Source organism: Mercenaria mercenaria, chromosome 19 (genome assembly GCF_021730395.1).
Source record: "Mercenaria mercenaria strain notata chromosome 19, MADL_Memer_1, whole genome shotgun sequence".
NCBI lineage: Eukaryota > Metazoa > Mollusca > Bivalvia > Venerida > Veneridae > Mercenaria > Mercenaria mercenaria.
The window spans coordinates 38,484,571-38,492,469 of record NC_069379.1 but is presented as its reverse complement, the minus strand read 5'-3'; positions in this window follow the sequence as shown (position 1 = coordinate 38,492,469).

The window sequence follows — 7,899 nt, the reverse complement described above, 5'->3', positions numbered from 1 at the left end:
GGGGACCTGGGGACATGGGGACCCCATTTACATGAAATACAGGAAAAACTGTCAGTAAGAGTCAGAGAGAGTTATAAATAGCATGCTTCTGGGGACCTGGGGACCTGGGGACCCTGATTTGCAAGGTATACAGAAAATTTGTTCTAGAAGTATTTGTAATAGATTGAATTAAAAGGTACCCAATGTATCAAAAAGTAAATTATATACTAACTATACTAAATAAATAGAAATTAAAAGTGAACTTAGATGATCAGATCTGTGGACCTGGGGGCATGGGGACCCTATATTGAAAGGTATATAGAAATACTCCATAAGTGGATCTATTTATAACAGTGATTAGTATATCTATTGTAAAATATCTCATGTACTAACTATAGTTATTTAGTTATTTACATACATTGAAATATATGAACATCAAAACTAATTTGGGGATGGGGATGAAACATATATAGGGCAAGCTTAAATTTGGTGTGGTCTTACACGAAGTTCTAGCCTGATTTAGAGTCAATTTTGGAGTGGAGCCACTGGAATGGAGTCTATTTTGGAGCTAATTTTGGAATGAAGTCAATTTTGGAGTGGAGTCATTGGAGTGATTTCTCAGGACTGGAGTCACTAAACAGTTGTCTCTTAATGAAACGGTCTTGATTGATACAATGGGTCTTAAGACAAATGGTCTCTAAACAGTCCTACCAAAATGTCAGAGAAGGTTACTAAAATCTAGTAGAGGCTTTTCAGCTAGGCAAATAATCTGTAGCTGTTAGTATCTCATAAATCTCTATGGTCTGCTGTGCTGAGCGACATCCTCACATTAATTGCCTGCTATTTGACCTTATCTTACATAAATTACTGACCACATGTTTTATGCCTTTTTACTAATCAGAGCAGAAACAGGATCCAGTATTTTATGAAAGACTTATGTTTTTTTTATATTTCTAACAGGTGAGTAATTATATATTTTTTGTATTTATCAATTATATTCTTAAAACAAAATGTATCTGGCTAAACAATTGGCAGTACAGTTATTTTCGAGGAAGTTTTTTTAATTAATATAAAATAAAACTAAGAAAACAATAGTCTCTACCTGTTTCGCCAGAGGGAATTATAGTTTTACTACTTCCATAAGTGTGCAAAAATGGATAATGCAATAGCTTAACTTGTTTGATGAAACTTTCTATACTTAATAAAAAAACATCAGGTGATAATTCATGCCATTTTGTTTTTTTTGTAACGAAATTTCGGATACTGCTTTGTAAAGTTAATTTATGCTAATTTTAAAACTTTCTATTGTATTACTTTTATTATGGTACTGTATATAAGTAAGTTTTATACAAATATATGTATTATCCATAGGGATTGTTTTTGATAACTTTTTATTATTACTCTTTGTGACAACGTTTCGGCCCAGAGCCTTTATCAAGTTACATGCACAAGTCTTAGATTACATATTTTGCAATTATTCTAAATAACAAATGCATAAGATAAGTAACGTTATATGGAATCAATTAACGTAAACAGTATTATCGACGTACATCGATCTGCGATCCGACATACTTTCTACTTAAAAAAGCCCGCGCTACTTATAGAAATAGGTTTCCACAAGAAAACGCTTATGTAGAAATTCTAAAATTTGATAAAGGGAGGTAATAAATCAATGATGTATATGAATTATTTATTTGAAAAACTGTATCTATTTAAGTAAGTCTTTAATCTTTGTTAAATATAATGATTATAATATGAAAATGATAATTTACATGAAAAATAAGATAAAGAGGACCTGTGTTTTTGTATTGATAAACCGGTATATGTATCAAATGTAAAAGTCTGTTACTTACGAATAAAAGTATTGTTGTTGACAACGGAAAGAGTCGCAAGTTTAGCTCTATACGTACGAGATCTGAAATTGTGTAACATTAAAATTATTCTTTGATATTACATAAATAAATAATGTCATCGATATTTAACAACAATAGGAAGTTAGTACTGTGTGTTGTAACCATTATACTGTCGTGTATACCATCACTTTTAACAACTGGAATATTTAACCTCATAGTTATTACTAACTCCATCAGCATTTTATTGAAATCTGAGTGGAAAAATGCCCATATATACCATAGGGATATCATTTTGTTTAAACATACTACATTAATCTTTCGGTAATCGACACCAAACTTATTACACAGTACGTACGTCTGGAACACAAACATACATAAACAGTGTCTTATATTTTTAGTTTTATACTTTGATTATTTTTTTAAGTTAAGTATTTATGTGTTTAATGTTTGATATGCATAATTATAGTCAAACCTTTTACAAATATCACCTAACAATAAGGCAAAAAACTGGCCTTTGAACCGAGGTGACTTGCATTTTAAAGTATCCTTGCTCTATTATCTCAATGTAGTTTTCTTACAGGTTGACCTTTAGCAATATAAGAACAATGGTCTTTCTTGAGATTGCACAACATTGACCGTTTGTCCTTCCAAAATACCAGTAGCATCAGTATATGACTGCATATAGTGGTAAAGGTGTTTATAGTATCAATATTCCTTGCTGCGTATTCAGAAGCTGTTCTCCTAAGGAGGAGGTGAAGAAAACAGCAGCAACAACAATACCCTCTAAGTAAATACACTCACCAACATAATCGTCAACATATAACACTTGCGTTATAATTTCCTTGTTCCTTTTAAACTGTGAGTTTCACGCCTCTAGGCGGGATAAAATGATGTTTGTTGTGTTTCATTCATTGTACATCTTAGTCTTTCCTCATCAAAAAGTGTCATATAGAGCCCACATTCCTGATTATACATTTATCAGAATAATGGTCTTGAAAACATCTGAGCTAAGTTTGAAACTCAGTCATTTCGGATGAACAACTACGTAAGTCTGAATTTAAGCACAACCTTGCAATACATTTCATTCCATATACCGAAACATAGAGGTCTATTTCGCATATGGGTCATGATCAGTCAATAATTAGGTCACTAAATACAACAATAATACTCTCACTAGTAAGACAATGTTTTTTCTTCAACATTCATGAAACCCATCAGATTGTCTGTTTGCCTAGGGTCTACAACAAAGACACAAGCATCGTTATATCATCTCCTGTTCTATCAATACTACGTACACTGCTTTGTTTGGCGCGGAGTTTCCTTTTGCTGAACCTTGCAGCAACTTTCGTACTTGTTGTACTTAGTAACTGAGTTTTTCTCACGGCAATTTCTGTTAGCGCTCTGTCGTATTCTATAAATAGAACATACCGCAGATACACCATAATGCAACGCGCGAACTGCGGACAAGGGAGCATTGTTTATATATTGCATGTATGCTAAACTTTTACATTAACCTTTCAGAAAACTTCGAAGAGAATTAAAAAAGTAAACTACGGAAAATTACACTTTGCCTGCATAAAAATCCTTGAAAAACCTGTTAACAAATCAATAAGCATATATATTGAAATGAACGTCATATTATTTGAGCGTTTCGCTAGACCGGGGCCATTCAAAAGATGTGTTCAAATAAAAAATCTTTTAAAAGGTACAGTGCATTGCATGCAAATTGCTCAATATTCTGCAAATAACATTAATAAAATATAGCATCAGAAGGACAGGCTTAAAGTCTTTATCACAAATATACAATATTTTCGGATTCGAAACACCGAAAAAAAGTACTTCACTTCATATATTTGGTTCACACAGCACCACATGCAAACTTGGTGCTGATCCTAAATGAGGTGCTTGAAATGTCAGCTGTGATCATGGTCCATTAAACACTTCCTGACAGGAGTTTGGTAGAACTGTATGGTGTTGCATCAGATTAGCATCATGTTGTATCAAATCACATCTTAATGTCATTGCTAAAAGTCAAATATCTGCATGTCACACTAAGGTGTCATTTGTAACATATCATTAATCGATGCATTTTACAGAGATGTTAATTGTTTCAAAGAAGAACTAGATCTAGGGGGCCAAAAACAGTGTATGAAATATTGCCCACTTTCAGTTATACATATTCGAAATTTTAAATGAACGTCATATTATTTGAGCGTTTCGCTAGACCGGGGCCATTCAAAAGATGTGTTCAAATAAAAAATCTTTTAAAAGGTACAGTGCATTGCATGCAAATTGCTCAATATTCTGCAAATAACATTAATAAAATATAGCATCAGAAGGACAGGCTTAAAGTCTTTATCACAAATATACAATATTTTCGGATTCGAAACACCGAAAAAAAGTACTTCACTTCATATATTTGGTTCACACAGCACCACATGCAAACTTGGTGCTGATCCTAAATGAGGTGCTTGAAATGTCAGCTGTGATCATGGTCCATTAAACACTTCCTGACAGGAGTTTGGTAGAACTGTATGGTGTTGCATCAGATTAGCACCATGTTGTATCAAATCACATCTTAATGTCATTGCTAAAAGTCAAATATCTGCATGTCACACTAAGGTGTCATTTGTAACATATCATTAATCGATGCATTTTACAGAGATGTTAATTGTTTCAAAGAAGAACTAGATCTAGGGGGCCAAAAACAGTGTATGAAATATTGCCCACTTTCAGTTATACATATTCGAAATTTTAATAGGATTACTAGGATGTGATCATGTGATATATTTACATTTTACAAAATACACGTACAGAATGGTGATAAATGTTTAAACATGAGGCACACAGCAAATAAATATAATAATATTGATGAATGACCGTAACTGGGATGTGTCACAAAGAAAAATAATAGAACAACATCATCCTTTCATATACTGACAATTCGATGTATTATTACTGACATGGATTTAAAAAATTCAAAACTGTGCTGTCCACATTTTTAAGAATTTGGCAAAATATATTTCTTTGCATTGGAAGAACTGTTCAGTATCTAGGCCTAGTATATAGATCGTTTGATATGCATCAACTTGAAAATGCATAAGGAAATAAATGCAAAATCTGTGATTTACTAATGTACAGGAAAAGCACTGATTGTTTGTCCGCATATTGAGACCTGTGCTATTTTTAGATAGCAGACATTGTCGGTGACGTCACAAATCCTTACAGTCGAGAGAGCATATGTAGAGGAATGTAACACTTATAATATTTATTTACAAATTAACTTGCTCTTGTTTTGTTAAAAGTACATAATGTTTTTACGAGGGGTGTATTTGTGAAACACTTCTTGGTTTAAAAAAAAAGAAAGATTTCATGCCGTTGTAGATCTGGTTCAACAGACACGGATTATGTTTGACCCCCTAGATTATCAAATATAAAATGTTTTACAACTTTGAAATTGAAATTTATATCATTTTTGCAGATTGCTCAGGCGCTTTCCCCCAAGACGTGTGTTTCTGTGTAAAGCTGGTTGCAGTTCGAACTACTGACTCAGTATTTGTTCAAGTCCAATGGAAATTGGACCATATATTTTACATTCAACAAATTTCATAACGGTTAATAGGGCCCATTTTCAATCGGCGTTTAAACACTGAAATTAAGACTTATATTACCTTACTTAAAACCCATAAATACTAAATTTGTCATATTTTTGGTCAAGAGCAACTTTATACAAATAAAATTTTTGCTGAGCTGTCTGTTGTTCCAGAATGCACGCATGTCAAAGTTCCATTAAAATCTTTGCTGATTTTACAATGAAATGAAAATGTAGACTTTTAAAAGTCTTAATACAGACCCAAGGAGGGAATCCTGTTCGTGCCAGTTGTAATGTCATCTGTCGCGCTTGGAGGTCGACAAACGACAATGCAAAGTGACATCGCGGCAATGCGATATGACAACGCCACAATACGATACGACACACGTCAATGCGAAACCACACTCGACAATGCGATACGACGGATGACCTTGTGAGTGAATATATGTCGCGATATCATATTGTATTGTCGTCGGGAGGAACTGTTACACGAGACTCGGTTACTGAGTATATCGATCATGTTACAGAGTTAGGATGCTGCTGCTACAGTTTTCCCGGATATGATTTGATTAAAAGATATTTCAACCATATTTTATGCTCATTTGTATCGATAAAAACCCCCTTCAGGCATGCACTTATAATTCGAGAAAGAAAAATTACTGCAGGTCTAATTTTTCTTGGGTTTATAAAATGTTACAGTTTAGCATGATATGTTACAGTGGTGGGGTGCTACTTCTGGATGTGTTACAGAGTTAGGATGATACTTTTTAGAATATGTTAAGACAATGTACAACACCAGAATAGTAAATAAAATTTAAACATCATTAATAATGCGTTTATTTTTGTAAGCTGTAACAAATATATTAATATACCAAGTGCATTTTTTTTCGAAATTTCAAATAGTATCTGTTTATACTAAAATGACAGCATTACAATTTGCACAAACAGGGTTCCGTAGCGTACCCGAGCTACCATAATCTTGTAAATTATTCTTTAAAAGATTATGGAATTAATGTCTTAATATCTCTGGTCTGTATTCATTCAATCTTTGTCCGATTGGTCCCGCAACGCAATAAAAGGATAATATTTATTTTTTCTAGGCCTGAATTTGAAAACTAAAGTTTTTTTTGTTTGACTGAATGGCTGAACCTATCTTATTCTACTGCTCAGAGATATGGGTGTATATATACCAAAAATTTGTTTGAAAATTTAATGAAATTCTGCAAAAAACACCCTTTGTGTTCAACCCCAGACTACTAATGTCGCTGTTCTTGGTGAATTAGGAAGATATCCTTTGTCTATACTATGCAGAAAGAATGTTGAAGTACTGGCTGATGAAAAACAGAGGTTCGCTGATGTACCATGTATTTACTATGCAGGGTAATGATATTGATTTCTCAAGATGTTTTAATTGGGATAAACATGTAAAATCACTTTTAAATGATTTATGTTTTAACAGTCTGTGGAACAATGATCAAATATAAATTATTTTCCAATGTTACAGAGTCGTCGCAGTGTCAGAAGTACAGTAGATAAAGGAAAAAAAGCCAATATGAGACAGGATTTAAATGTATTGATAAGGATTTGATTAAGGGGAAGAATGTTATTTTTTAATGTTGTCAAAACAATTTCAGGGAAAATTTTGGAACGTTTAGCTGGCCGGCATTCTCCAGTTCTCTTCACACCCACCCCCTCCCACACCTGCCAACATTGAGACCGCCCCTACGCCAATGATCACATGCTTTCGTCTTTCAGCATATAGCCTAAGGCCCTTGCTATCGAAACAGGAAGATATGCAGGTACTTATATAGCTAATAAAATTTGTAGAAATTGTAATCACAATTGTTGTAGAATCAGAATGTCACCTTTTGATGACTTGCTGCAAATATTCCAATATTTTATCAAAGTATATACTAAATGTTTCATGGACTAACATGCAGAAATTCAACAGGTTAATGACATCAAAAAATAGAAAGACTCTAATAAATATTTGTAAATATATCTACGAATCATATAAATTAAGGACAGAAACAGTATAGTTAAGACCATTGTGAATATGTTTTGTTATACATAGAAGTGTTATGTTTACTCATGTGCATATAGTTATTTATTTGTATTATATATGTTCAGAATTGTTATGTCGATATTGCTAATAAAGTTTGTTGTTGTTAGAAAATTATCGGATTGTATTGTCTGCATTGAGTCTGGCGTAAAACGAGGCCTGTCTTCGGCAATCAGATACTCATCTACATTATTGTTTCGTCATAGTATCTCTAGACGGGCGTTTTTAAAGAGGGGATCTCCGTGAACATAGTTGTTTTCGGCTAGTTTCACTGCTGTCCCTGAGGACAGCAAATCGATTCGGTGTGGTGAAATCTCAAACTCCCCGCAGTGATTACCTCCCCTTACAGCAGGTGCGTATAATGAACGCAAGGGAAGATAACCGCTGTGAGGAGCTTGGTGAAATCTGCCAGA